The 15,541-nt window shown below is 32.8% G+C and overlaps 1 protein-coding gene across 2 annotated transcripts in view; it reads right to left on the bottom strand.

Annotated features, from left to right (window-relative positions):
- The window catches only part of LOC138709437 (organic cation transporter protein-like), a 181,785-nt gene that overhangs the window by 70,608 nt on the left and 95,636 nt on the right, over positions 1 to 15,541 (bottom strand). The window contains exon 1 of one of the 2 annotated variants that reach the window (XM_069840201.1): positions 13,459 to 13,616. The exons of the other annotated variant lie outside the window; for it this stretch is intronic. The gene's annotated coding sequence lies outside the window, so the exon portion shown is untranslated. Of the gene's footprint in view, positions 1 to 13,458; positions 13,617 to 15,541 lie in introns of those variants that run through there. 2 annotated transcript variants of the gene reach the window in all.

Genomic DNA, 15,541 nt, shown 5'->3' with positions numbered 1-15,541 from the left:
TTGTAGTCCTTAACGTCCAATTTAGGTTTTTTTAGGTTCAACAGAATTTACATATAACTTATGACTATGATTCGGAAAATTATCTAAGAAATTATGAGTTTAGAAGTAATAATAATAATTTATATATTTAATCTGGCAGAGCTAAGGCCAGTAGGCCTTCTCTTCCGCCCAGCCAGACTCTAATTCTAATTGAATACAATTGGTTACGTAATTATTACATTAATATCTAGACCATAAAACAACATGAAAGTAAATAATGAAAGTTGGATAAGTAATGTTAGTGTGACAATAATAATAGTACATTATGCAACGAGCCTATAATGGTAGTAATTAAGACGCGAGTATGTTTGTGCGAGTTTCATAATTTTCATACGAGCGTCCTAATTACCATTATAGGCAAGTTTCATACGACTTTTCATGTTCGACCATATTTCTAACTTGAAATTATTCATAAGTATTCACGTTATGTAAGTGAGGAAGGGAACTGACCTAAATTGTGAGATATGCGCAGACGCGAAAGTATTGGTTTTTTCCGAGGAACGAATGTCATTGACCTTGATATAATCTAGAGAATAACATGAACATTAGTCTTGATATAACCTGGAAATTGATTTAGAATTGAAAAAGGAGATGACAATTTGAATTTATTTGAGTATTATTTACAATTAACGCTAATTATTATAGTAACAGAACATAACCTTCTGCGACAGTATTGGATTTCCAGCCTCCGTGACTTTTCGCTAGTTGTCTTTCGATTGCATATCCGAGAATAATCGATACTTGCGGTTTTATAATGCTACAATGGTGATTTGTCATTGGCTGAACAACTGAACTATAATGAATAGGTGTACTTTAATGAGGTGCATTAAAGGGCTACTACCAGGTGTATAATTTCTACATTTCGGCATGGTCGAGCATAAACATTGGTAAGAAATAGTGATGATAATAATAATAATGATAATAATAATAATAATAATAATAATAGTAATGAGATAATTTAAATATTTATTCTGTGATATATACATATATATATATATATATATATATATATATATATAAAACCATTAAACATTGAGAAACCTGAAAGAGCTATTATTGATAACAAGAGTTGTTAGAAAAATATTTCGTTACTCTATTCTTAAATTGGTTTGATGTCTGACAGTCATGACATACTCGGTAGGGAATTCCAAAGCCGAGGAACAGCCACAGTGAAAGAAGATGAATATGGATGTATAAGGAAAAAAAAGGTAAAAACCTAGAAATCCGGGTCCTATGTGATAACATTGCGGTAAACGGAAGAGACCACACAAACGCGTTAATTCCGAAGACCGTGGTATAATCACAATCGGTATACATTATTGATTGCCTCGCTACGTCACAAAGGAACGAGTTCGGTAGACCGCGTGTATCGCGGCGGTAAATAGTCACGGATCCGTCTTTGGAGGAAGAAATTTAAATATTGGCAGTCTTTTGATCTAAACCAGTGATGTCAAAGCAAGCGCATTTTTCTGACCTTGACGTCGTGCGCGGGCAGCAAACGCTAAGTATGGAAAGAGGAAGGGTTGTGTATATGAATAAGCAACCTGTTGGATTAAGAAAACAGTGGTGCACAAACTTCAAACGGAACGTGAAATTTTATGTCGTTATTTTTATATGGCTTCTTTCTGTTTAATATTATCTATATTGTCTGTAAAACAAAAGTACTAACACTGATTTCTTAATATTGCACTTGTGTTTTAAATCTTAATAACATAATAGAAAGTTAAGAAGGAATATTCACTTAAATTCCATAGTAGTATAATATTATACTGTATTAAGTGGATGAAACACATCATTCATAAAGAAAGTCATATTCTAAAGAAAGAGATTGAGTATGACATGATAAGTTGGAATTTATATTGATGGTATCTTTAGCCTTAGAAAAGTAATCAATAAACTAATCAAAACAATATTACACTACAAAGCAAAGTTACCTGGGTTCTGTATCTGTTTTAAGTGTAACTAATATTACATAGCAAGACTCTTATCGCATTATGCTTTTAAGGTGATATTTGTGAGCAACTTCCTATCATCAGAATATTAAATTATTTTCTCGAAATGTGCTGAAGCTATAGAGCTGACATTTTTACAACACATGGGTATATATCTTTTGCTTATGATGTAACAGTAGTTGCTTTGTTAATCCATTTCCGGTCCACATCTGTGGAGTAACGGTCAGCGCGTCTGGCCGCGGAACCAGGTGGCCCGGGTTCGAATTCCGGTCGGGGCAAGTTACCTGGTTGAGGTTTTTTCCGGGGTTTTCCCTTAACCCAATACGAGCAAATGCTGGGTAACTTTCGGTGTTGGACCCCGGATTCATTTCACCGGCATTATCACCTTCATTTAATTCGGACGCTAAATAACCTAGATGTTGATACAGCGTCGTAAAAAACCCAATAAAAAGTAAAATAAAAAATAATTCATTTCCTTACAAACAATTTCCAGGATGAAGTAGAATCAATAGAAAATGAACAAGATTGTGATTCTGAATACAATGTTAAGCAGTAACATTATTTTCATATCTTAGATGCTTCTTTCGATAAATTATTATGGCTCAGGTTAAATGAGAGGAGAAAGTTACATTCCCTTTCTCTCTTATACCGAATTTTGCACACCTCTGCTCCCTCTTACTTATCTGTCCGATTCCACAGTCTTTCTCGGTATCATAACTTAAATACTCGGTCACAATATGATAACACGCTAGAAATACCACTCCATACATCATCTCTTTATTCTTCATCTTTCACTGTTGCTGCTTCTCGTCACTGGAATTCTCTGCCGCCTGAAGTCAAGGGCTGCCGAACTTTAATTTCTTTTAAATGTAAATTAGAAAAATATCTTATGATGAGCTGCAAGACCTAACGCGTTGCAAATATTTAATGCAATGCATTCCACTGTATTTATTTCTTTTTTTTTTTGTTTCTTATTTTATTGTGTAATCATGTAAATCGTGTTTATTTATCACTTAACACCAATATGTATTACACTGTGTTGTTCTTTTTATTATTAATCTATTTTTGGTGTACATTTTATTCAATTTCGGTTTCTAATTTAATTATGTGAATCCTACTTAATTATAATCTAATACTAATATGTATACTGATGTGTTTATTTTTATTTTTACTGTGTACATTTTTTATTGAATTACCGGCTTCTGTTTTTATGTGATTCGTATTTGATTCAAACAACATTAATATGTATGCCACTATGTTTATTTTTATTTTATGAGGTAAATTTTTATGTATCTACCTCTTTTGATCTCATTATGTACCTAAATTGTATCAGTATGTAATTACTTAATTCCGATCCAGTTTTATGTTCAACTATGTAATAATAATAATAATTTATTTATTTAATCTGGCAGAGCTAAGGCCAGTAGGCCTTCTCTTCCGCCCAGCCAGACTCTAATTAAATACATTTGCTTACATAGTTATTACATTAATATCTAGATCATAAAACAACATGAAAGTAAATAATGAAAACTAGATAACTAATGTTAGTGTGACAATAATAAACATTGGTAAGAAATAGTTATAATAATAATAATAATAATAATAATAATATTAATAATAATAATAATAAAATAATAATAGTAATATTAATAATAATAATAATAAAATAGTAATAATAATAATGTAAGCAAGTTTTAATCCTGGTTGAGTGTAAGAGAAAGTCTTACGGCCTTAACTCTGCCAGGTTAAATAAAGCCATTACTATTATTATTATTATTATTATTATTATTATTATTATTATTATTAGTACCGTATTATTAGTATTATTAGGCCTAAAAGTTATTTTCATACCTCATTACTCATAATTACATGTGAACTGTTAAGTCAGTGAAGTAAAGACATATCAATCTGAAAATCTGCAATTAGGGTAAAGTTACCTAATATCGTGATACCCCTAATCCTGTGATACCTTTTTTAACTGAATGTCAGTCAAAGCTTTGCCGTTCGATCATAGCGCCAGACATCTTTCTCGAAATAGTGCATATTTCACCTACTTTTAAGACATCGGTGAACTTCCTAGCAAGATACCCAATCCCATGATATTCAGTGAAAAATATATCACGGAATTAGGTGTATCACGGCATTAGGCAACTTCACCCTATACCTGAGTATTAATAAGCATACATATCTTTTTTTGCGGATGCAGTGCTAATATTAATATCAATAATTTTAGTGTTTATGAACATATCTCTAAACAATTAAAAATGCTGAAGTAGTCATTGCAGATAATTGTTTTCATTGCAAATTATCTCGGTATAATAATGCAGCTTGTACATATTATGTTCCCTGGTAGCCATGATTCACGTTGATCAGGACGTTAAGGATTTAACTGCGGGAGTATGCTATGTTTATTTAACAGTGTCTTTGACATGATGTTAGCAGTAGCAATAGTTACTCTTCCGTTAAGTTTACTGTAAAATTGCCTTAACGACATGTCAAATATTTAACAAAGATTGGTGAAGCTGGGTCTGAGTTTCTTAAATTTTTCCTACTTTTATTTTGTATAAATAAATAAACAAATGAGTGAGTGAGTGAATAAACCCAATGTTTAAATGGGTACCAGTACACTGTATTTACTTCAGAACTAAATAAATAAAAATGTATACTAATAATAAATCTGTAGCCAAAATTTTTCTGGTACTTTTCGATTTTCCAAAAATAATTGGTGGCAACATGTATAATTAACCATCCTGAAACCGAAAATTGCTTTTTTGAAATTTTTGTTTGCATGTCTGTCTGTCTGGATGTTTGTTACCTTTTCACGCGATAATGGCTGAACCGATTTATATGAAAATTGGAATATAAATTAAGTTCGTTGTAACTTAGATTTTAGGCTATATGGCATTCAAAACATTTTATTTAAAAGGGGGGTTATAAGGGGGCTTGAACTAAATAAATCGAAATATCTTCCTTATTATTAATTTTCATGAAAAATGTTACACAACAAAAGTTTCTTTAAACATAATTTCCGATAAGTTTTATTCTATACAAAATTTTGATAGGACTGATATTTAAGGATATAAATGAGTTTTAAAATTACAATAACAACGCCGTCTAAGGCGCTGTACTGAAATAAAAACAAATGACTTCGTCTATAAGGGGCCTTGGACAACAACAAGCGAAAGCTACTAAACATAGCCTGCAGAGAATGTTTCTGTGTTTGTATGAAGTAATATCGGAAGATAATTTATTGTTTAATTATTATTTCCCATTGGAAAGTGTAGTTTTTTTTTACATGGACATAATTCTACAATGTAATTACAGTAAATTCTGAAACATATAGCAAGTAATATTAAAACTAAATGATATGTCAATCTTCATTAAACTATGGTTGCATGTAATAACAATTAAAAAACATGTTAAAGGAATTGTCATTGCACCAAATGATTGCTCTCTGGACCAAAATGACCGCATTTTAATTATTTAAATACAATTTAAATTAAATAACATATTAGAGGATTTATCCTTCTATCAAACACGAATGTTCCCTGGATCAAACGCCCTATTTTAATTATGTAATTACTTTATATTTATTTCTAACAGGTGCAGCGGAGCGCACGGGTACGGCTAGCTTAAAAATAAACTCAATGTTGAAATGAGTACGCGTAAACTATGTTTGCTTTGGAATTGAATTTATTAATGAGTAAGTAAATGAATGAATGAATAGATAAATAAACAAATACACAAACAAACAAATAAATATAAATCAGTCAATCAATCAAACAATCAATCAATCAGTCAATAAAAATAAAGCCAATGTTGAAATGAGTCCTACGTGTAAACTATGTTTGCTTTAATTAGAGAAAATATTTTTTTTTTCATTGGTTAATAACACTGCAGAAAGACTTTCTGAAGTTTGTAAACGATATTGCATTTCTAAGTGTTAAACACATGCGTCACTATCGACCTTAAAACATTCATTCATATTTGTCGTTGCATTGTCTAGGTTCTGATACGGCGCGGCGTATCACCACAGTCTAGTATACACAATCACGAAGCTTGAGTTGATGAGGGTACTAGGAACAGTAGACTGTGCATGTACTATTTCGCGTTGTATGTAAGGAGGCGATAGTAGCGATCCTAGTGGTTAGCAACTATCTATAGATGCATATTTACCACGTATAGAGCTTCGTGACTGTATATACTAGACTGTGGCATCACTACTATATTCATGTACTAGCCGTACCCGTGAGCTCCGCTGCACCCGTTAGAAATAAATATAAAGTAATTACATAATTAAAATAAGACTTTTGATCCAGGGAACATTCGTGTTTGATAGACGGATAAATCGTTTAATATGTTACTTAATTTAAATTGTATTTAAATAATTAAAATGCGATCATTTTGGTCCAGAGACCACTCATTTGGTGCAATGACAATTCCTTTAACATGTTTCTTATTTGTTATTACATGCAACCATAGTTCAATGGAGATTGACATCATTTAGTTTTATTGTGTAAACTTTATATTACTTGCTATATGTTTCCATTGAACTATGGTAATAACTTAATTTAAGCCTAGTTTTCTACGTCTTCAGTAAATGACGCTTGGTCCACTATGGTTCTGAACTCTTCAAATAACTTAAATAGTGATACAGCATATATAGTGATATGTAATTATATTTCTTTCTTTCGAAAAAGTAAGAATTCACGATCTTCTATGTACCATTGTCATGGAATGAATAAATGTGTGGTTTTCTTCCTACTCAAAAATGTTATATTTTGCACGCAGGAGTTACTGCAGGAACAGCAACGCTATAATCTGAGGCGGCGCTGAAAGTGTATTATATTGTTATTTTAAAAGTCTTGTATATCCTTAAATATCAGTCCTATAAAAATTTTGCATAGAATAAAACTTATCGGACATCATTTTTAAAGAAACTTTTGTTATGTAACATATTTCACAAAAATCAATAATAAGCGAGATATTTTGATTTATTTAATTCAGGCCCCCTTATAACCCCCCTTTTAAATAACGTATTTGGAATGTCTTATAGCCTAAAATCTAAGTTACAGCGAACTTAATTTATATTCAAATTTTCATATAAATCGGTTCAGCCATTATCGCGTGAAAAGGTAACAAACTTCCAGACAGACAGACATACAAACAAAAATTTCAAAAAAGCGATTTTCGGTTTCAGGGTGGTTAATTATACATGTTAACACCAATTATTTTTGGAAAATCGAAAATTACCAGAAAAAATTTGGCTACAGATTTACTATTAGTATAGATTAAACAGGTTTTGTAGCGGAGCATTTATTTTTAGATGCATTCTTATTAGGAATGAGAGGTTATTCGAAAATAACCGGTTATCAGTTAACCGATTGTCATTTAACCGGTTATTTAAAAATATATTCAACCTGAAGGAAGTTAACCGATAAAAAAATAACCGGTTAACAGGTTATTACCTAGTTATTATTTTTTTTATATTTTAAAATCGTCAAACTCGTCAGGAAAACAAAATGAGAGGTTATTTAAAATAGAAATCAAAGAACAATTTGTAAAACAACCAGAAGATAGTCAAAATAACATAATTAGTTGCTGAAAATCATCAATGACGTCAATAAACAAAATACAGAAAATAATCATAGGTTATGAAATTGCATTTAATTGCTTACTTCGTTCACACTAGGGTTATAGGTAAGATAAGTAAAAAAATAACACAAATTTCATCCGAGTCTGATGTAGAAGTGAGGTAAATTGTGACGATACTGATCACTTTCACAGGTGGACTTTAGGATAGACATGGTTGTAGATGTTCTCTGTCCATATGTCTTATATGTTCAAGATTTTCTGGTCGGACAGGGATTGGTACATCAGACACAGGTAAAATGGCTGACCGAACAACTCGATACACGAGATAACGGCGAGAAACTCTTTTTTTTTTCTAATGGTATAAGGTTATTGATATTTTTATATAATTGCCCCAATAGGCCACGATTTGATTTTTATTTTTAGAATCGTACCCCTTCACATCACATGAAGAGATGTAGCAGTCATTACCATGATTCGACTGCTCTCTCCAAACCATAGGTACTCCAAAAGATAGCAATGGTCTTCTCCAATTGATCAAATTACGAAATTCTTCAATGCATACTTTACATACTTTGTGTGGTGTCCAAGCTTTACTTGGGTCTACAAGTTTGATTCCAAAATAGGCATGGTATGACTTTTTCACAAAATCTGTAATATTACACCTCTGCTTAGGCAATGTGTATATCTGTATGATTTGAGGCTTTCTCGGCGTTGGTTCGCTAATATGTTTTCGCGGGATATCAGCCGAGTTAAGGTTTTGGAATGCTCCAAGCTTTCGACTGCTATCTCTGCAGCCATCTTCAGGGAAGTGATGTCCGAACAGAAAGTCGACTTTCTGTTCGGACATCACTTCCCTGAAGATGGCTGCAGAGATAGCAGTCGAAAGCTTGGAGCATTCCAAAACCTTAACTCGGCTGATATCCCGCGAAAACATATTAGCGAATGTGTATATCGTACATAAGTTATATAACAAAAGTGGTTTGGATTATTTATACATCCTCGATGCGACATGGTAAATACACTATTTACCAAAAAGTAATTGGGCACTGTTTTTGTTCCTTTACAACCTCGTGGTACCACCTCTTGTGGCTATAACAACAGTCACCCTGTCAGACATGCTCTCCACTAGTTTGTGTAGGATATCCTCTGGAATGCGTCGCCATTCCTCTTGCAACATGGCACTCAGTTGGACAACGGAAGTTGGCCCCATGTTTCGGCGGCTACTATGCAATGGTATGCAAACAGTAATGTTCACCGGTTAGAGTGGCCTGCACAGAGTTCTGATCTCAATCACATTGAGCACCTTTGCGACGAATTGGACCGGCGATTGAGGTCTCGGAAGATGCGGTCGACTTCCATTGTCCAACTGTGTGCCATGTTGCAAGAGGAATGGCGACGCATTCCAGTGGATATCCTACACAAACTAGTGGAGAGCATGTTTGACAGAGTGGCTGCTGTTATAGCAACAAGAGGTGGAACCACGAGGTTATAAAGGGGCAAAAACAGTGCCCAATTACTTTTTGGTGGATAGTGTACTTTCTTACTGAACTAAAAACTCTCAACATTCTACTCCACAATAAAGCTTCAAAAAGATTTCGTTTCGTTTCCAGATGAAACGCAGACTAATGAAATGTGAGAGGAACTAGACGGGTTGAGTTGAGTCTCTCATCAAGGAGTGGCTGACATTTCTATCTCCCACAAATAAAAATAATGACAAGGCTGCACGTTATTTCACCCTAACTTCCTTATGCGCTTGCACCCTCTATCTGCTAAGAAACATCCGGTATCCTCGGTTTTCAATATAAACACCTTAAAATACGTTGAACATTTGGTTTTCATATCCTAACATACTAAACCTACATATGTTAAAGTATTAGGGCCGTATTCATAGACATTCATATTCATAGCGCGGGCTTCCGGTGTATGATCAGCGTTTTTCGTATTCATAAACCAGGGTTAGCGATAGGATATGATTTGAATTCTGTACTAGTAACCAGTGGATAGCCGGGGCTAGCTTAGTACGCTCGTAGCGCGTGCTGCGAAATGTCTATGAATAGCACCCTTACAGTTTAAATAATTACGCTATAAATTGGCGTAATACATTATAATAAAATTAAAATAACAAAAAAAAAATGGTATGTGATAGGAACTTTCTGGCTTTGAATTTGATTTCAGCATGCTAAAATTACCCTGAAAACATTCAAACATTGGAGGCAGTAATTTCATCGCAGACTAGTGATATAATTACAGTTATAATTTATTATAAGAAGTAATGACACATTAAAGTTCGTTACCGTATGTTATTATAGTCAGTTTTTTCAGCCCTCCCCCCACAGAAACAAATTCTGACTACGCTCTTTCGATTGCAATAAAATTTCAATGTTTGCAACGTAAGTGCTTACTAGAACTCCTTAAGGGGAGGCAGAGGTGAAATTTTCGAACAAAACTGAAGAAAAATGAAAATTTGGCGTTTTCCATTTTTATTATCTTTATTATGATATTCTGATGTTAGTTTTTGATTTTGTGCCCATAAAAGTATTAAATTAAAACCAAGATAACTGTATTACTATATTATTCCCATAATAAACTAATACTTATCATTATTTATATACCTCCTCTGAACATATAAATAAAAATAAATATTGAAAATTTCTTACAATATGGTGCATGGAGCATTTTATATCAAACGATATAAAGTTTTATAAAATTATTAATATTTACAGAACTATTGTACTTAAAAAGTTGAAACTTGGTATGTCCATTACTAATAACATACTTAGTATCCATGATCAATTTCAAACAAATCGGATAAATTTTGTGGATTTTGAAATATTCACCTCTGCCTCCCCTTAAACAAGATTAACCAATTGTAATGCCGTTGCTTCTATCGGTCCAGATTTAATAACTGCGATTTACAGCGATAATGTTTGTTTCAACATTTATAAACAAGATTTGTCAATTTGGAATTAATTGTTTTCGTTTATCCCTATTATCACAAAAGTAAGTTTTATATAGGTAAACAAAACAAATAAGTAATTATCCAGAAAAACTACACCAAAGAAGACAAATTTATTTTGCTTCACTGATTTCTGCGGAAAATAGGAAAAAAACAGAAAAGGAAATACGGAGAGTAAATTAAAGAAACACGGAAACGGGCTTGCCTAAGCCCTGGAACATAACATTTGCATTGCTTCATGCATTCATTGAATTTATTGGCCCAAGATAGTGTGAAACACATTACAACTTGCACAAATGTGATATTGTGGTACGTAATCTCACAGAGTTATAGGTTTCTTGATTTCAATTTGATTTTTCTTCTAGTATGTCTATTTTTATTGGGTTATTTTATGATACTGTATCAATATCTCAGGTTATTTAGCGTTTGAATGAAATGAAGGTGATAATGCCGGTGAAATGAGTCCGGGATCCAGCACCAAAAGTTACTCAGCATTTTTTCTTATTGGATTGAGGGAAAACCTCGGAAAAAACCTTAACCAGGTAACTAGCTCCGACCGGGATTCGAACCCGGGCCTCCTGGTTTTGCGGTCAGACTCATATCTAGATTCACTATATTCAATATGAACTGATTACACCTACGTTCTAAATGAGTTTTGTTGACAATGTTTCAATTAGCACAATTTACTGGCCAATCTAATAATACAAACAACACTGATTCAGATGTCATTGTTCTCAATCTCATTATACAAAGGCTTAAACGAGATTATTCCTTTAGAAATTAGTTTCTGGCAGTTTCGTTTCAGCACAATTTCCATAGTAAACTGTCCAATCGATCTTTTTAATACAGGCTAGTTGACTGAAATTTAATTGTTTTTCTGTTTCCGAAGTTTAGTTTATTTTTCAACTTACAACCCGCGTTTAAGCCACAGTCGCATTTGTCGCATTTTGCAACTCGACTTCTAAAAATGCAACAAACTTTGAATGAAAATCTGCAAAAATGCTACAATCATATTGGACTTCATAACCGAAGTTGGTACTGGAGAAAATGAAATCATAGAGGTGTTTGAACTAATCTGAATTTAAATGAAATGGTAATGATATGGGCAATATTCAAAAAAGTATTGAACAATAGATGTTCAGGAATTGATTTCAAAGAGTTGGTGCAATTCATGTAAGTTAAGTGAACAATCTCTTCTAATTGATTTATATAATTCCATCGCATACTGTAAATTGTGAGCGAGGATTTAGTTGCATGAATCTTGTAAAAACTGTAATTAGAAGCCACCTTTCAGTAAAAAAGTTAGTACTCTGCTAACAATAAATTTTGAAGGGCCTAAGGCTACTAGTAAAGAATTTCAATGTTTAGAGTGCCCATAAAATACTGTAACGTATTTTAATGTGATATAAATTAAACAGTAATTGATTCTAAACATACCTACGTCTAATGATGTACTTACATAAGTAAGTCATACTTTATTAATTTCACCTTTCTGTACAATCTATACTAATAATAAATCTGAAGCCGAAATTTTTCTGGTAATTTTCGATTTTCCAAAAATAATTGGTCCTAACATAATATAATTAACCACCCTGAAACCGAAAATCGCTTTTTTGAAATTTTTGTTTGTATGTATGTATGTCTGTCTGTCTGTCTGGATGTTTGTTACCTTTTCACGCGATAATGGCTGAACCGATTTATATGAAAATTGGAATATAAATTAAGTTCGCTGTAACTTAGATTTTAGGCTATATGACACTCCAAATACATTATTTAAAAGGGGGGTTATAAGGGGGCCTGAATTAAATAAATCGAAATATCTCGCGTATTATTGATTTTTGTGAAATATGTTACATAACAAACGTTTCTTGAAAAATTATTTCCGATAAGTTTTACTCCTTGCAAAATTTTGATAGGACTGATATTTAATGAGATAAATGAGTTTTAAAATTAAAATACAATGCCATCTAAGACGGTGTAATGAAATGAAAACAAATGACTACGTCTATAAGGGGCCTTGGACAACAACAATCGAAAGCTATGAAACATAGCCTAAAGAGAATGTTTCTGTGTTTGTATGAAGTAATATCGAAAGCTAAATTAACCGATTTGTATAATTAATTATTATTTCACCATTGGAAAGTGTAGTTTCTCTAGCTGGAGATAATGCTATAATGTTATTACAGTAACTTTTAAGTGCTCTCTGGACCAAAATGACCGCATTTTATTTATTTAAATACAATTTAAATTAAGTAACATATTAAACGATTTATCCTTCTATCATACACGAATGTTCCCTGGATCAAGCGTCCTATTTTAATTATGTAATTACTTTATATTTCTTTCTAACAGTTGCAGAGGAGCGCACGGGTACGGCTAGTTATTTATAATACTGCACAAACATTTTACACTTTGCACAAATATAATTTTTCATTTGTGCATTTTTGCGACAATTAACTTACTTCTTTCCTAGCTTAAATCCTGCTTGTAACTCTGCAGTGCGCGGGAAAAGTGACACAAGTCAGTTTCCACAAACCTCTTTTGATAATTTATTGACAACTTACGGAACATCTGCTCGCTTGGAAAAAAATACATAAGTATTTCTGCCATTACAATAATTCATAGAGAAAAAAATCAAATCGACATAAACCAGTGTAAGTTGTCAATCAATTACCAAAAAACGTTTGTGGAAATTGACTTACGTCACTTTTCCCAAGCATTGCAGAACTGATCATTGGTTTTTGTTTTCACTTTAATTCTTTTATTAAAAATATAAAACTTTCTTCATTTAAAACGTTAAAAGTGTTAAAGCTGATACTTCAAATAAAACTGTCGATTGAATTTAGGGGGCATTAATCCTTGTTTAGTAAATCGCGGCTTTATGCAGTCGTGAGTAGTGGAGACGAAGTATCTTACCTGGAACGGATAAAGCTGCGACCGACGGTATCCCGCGCGGGGCCACTATTGCTTCTACAGATCCGGCGCGTCGCTGGCTCAACGTTGCCCCCTCCATAACAACATTCAGTTGTGACGCCAGGACACGTTCCCCGTCACTGGGTCGCGTGAGGACTACCACTTCGACGCCAAATCAATTCTTACTTGTTTATATCCTACTGTATGCCTCTGCACGTTTCGCATACACAACTCTGAGATGATGGAGGGATACTGATGATGGGTCCACTCCGAGTATGGAAACGTTTTAATTTATAATAATAATAATAATAATAATAATAATAATAATAATAATAATAATAATTATTATTATTATTATTATTATTATTATTATTATATTATTATATTATTATTATTTATTTACTTATTCGCTTATCCACTTATTTACATATTTATTTTCTAGTCATATTATTATTATTATTATTATTATTTATCTATTATTTATTTATTTACTTAGTTACTTATTCGCTTATCCACTTGTTTACATATTTATTTACCAGTCATACCCGTGATCTTCGCTGGATTTATTATAAATAAATATAATTGACTTAAAAATATTGTATTTTCAAAATACGGCTTTTTTATTACTTACTTACTTACTTACTTACTTACTTACTTACTTACTTACTTACTTACTTACTTACTGGCTTTTAAGGAACCCGGAGGTCATATTATTATTATTATTATTATTATTATTATTATTATTATTATTATCATTATTATTATTATTAGTATTATTATTATTTATCTATTATTTATTTATTTATTTACTTAGTTACTTATTCGCTTATCCACTTGTTTACATATTTATTTAGTAGTCATACCCGTGCTGTTCGCTGGATTTGTTATAAATAAATATAATTGACTTAAAACTATTGTATTTTCAAAATACAGCTTTTTTATTACTTACTTCCTTACTTACTTATTTACTTACTTAATTACTTACTTACTTACTGACTTTTAAGAAACCCGGAGGTTTATTGCCGCCCTCACATAAGCCCGCCATTGGTCCCTATCCTGAGCAAGATTAATCCAGTCTCTACCATCATATCCCACCTCCCTCAAATCCATTTTAATATTATCCTCCCATCTACGTCTCGGCCTCCCCAAAGGTTTTTTCCCCTCTGGCCTCCTAACTAACACTCTATATGCATTTCTGGATTCGCCCATACGTGCTACATGCCCTGCCCATCTCAAACGTCTCGATTTAATGTTACTAATTATGTCAGGTGAAGGATGCAATGCGTGGATGCAATGCGTGCAGCTCTGCGTTGTGTAACTTTCTCCATTCTCCTGTAACTTCATCCCTCTTAGCCCCAAATATTTTCCTAAGAACCTTATTCTCAAAAACCCTCAATCTCTGTTCCTCTCCCAAAGTGAGAGTCCAAGTTTCACAGCCATACAGAACAACCGGTAATATAACTGTTTTATAAATTCTGACTTTCAAATTTTTTGACAGCAGACTAGATGGCAAAAGCTTCTTAACCGAATAATAACAGGCATTTCCCATATTTATTCTGTGTTTAATTTCCTCCAGAGTGTCATTTATACTTGTTACTGTTGCTCCAAGATATTTGAATTTTTCCACTTGAGGACGCGCTATGCCGTGATGATAGAGACCCACAATACATGGGCTTTTTTATTACTATTAGAGAATAATCAGTTTATTACAAGTCGTTTGCTCCTGAATTATTTTCAAAGTTGTATTATGAATGTACCTGTTATTACCATGCAAAACTCTCTGGAGTGTCTTCCAATTGAAGACATGTACGTCTATTATCAGGCAATACATCCAGGGTGCGAATTAACGGGGGGATAGGGGATTTCCCCCCTGTTGGAAAGTTCTTCCCCTCTCATAAATTCATAGAAACATCCCTGTCAGGGATAACTTCTATCTCCCCTCACAAAATATAATTGTTTTAATATGAGTATACTTTATAAAGTATTGGAAATTTATCCTTTGAAGAGGTGGAAAAATTCAAATACCTGGGAGCAACAGTAACAAATATAAATGTTACTCGGGAGGAAATCAAACACAGAATAAATA

This window comes from Periplaneta americana, chromosome 11, assembly GCF_040183065.1.
Source record: "Periplaneta americana isolate PAMFEO1 chromosome 11, P.americana_PAMFEO1_priV1, whole genome shotgun sequence".
Lineage (NCBI taxonomy): Eukaryota > Metazoa > Arthropoda > Insecta > Blattodea > Blattidae > Periplaneta > Periplaneta americana.
The sequence above is the reverse complement of the archived record's forward strand: the minus strand, read 5'-3'. Positions and strand labels throughout refer to the sequence as shown.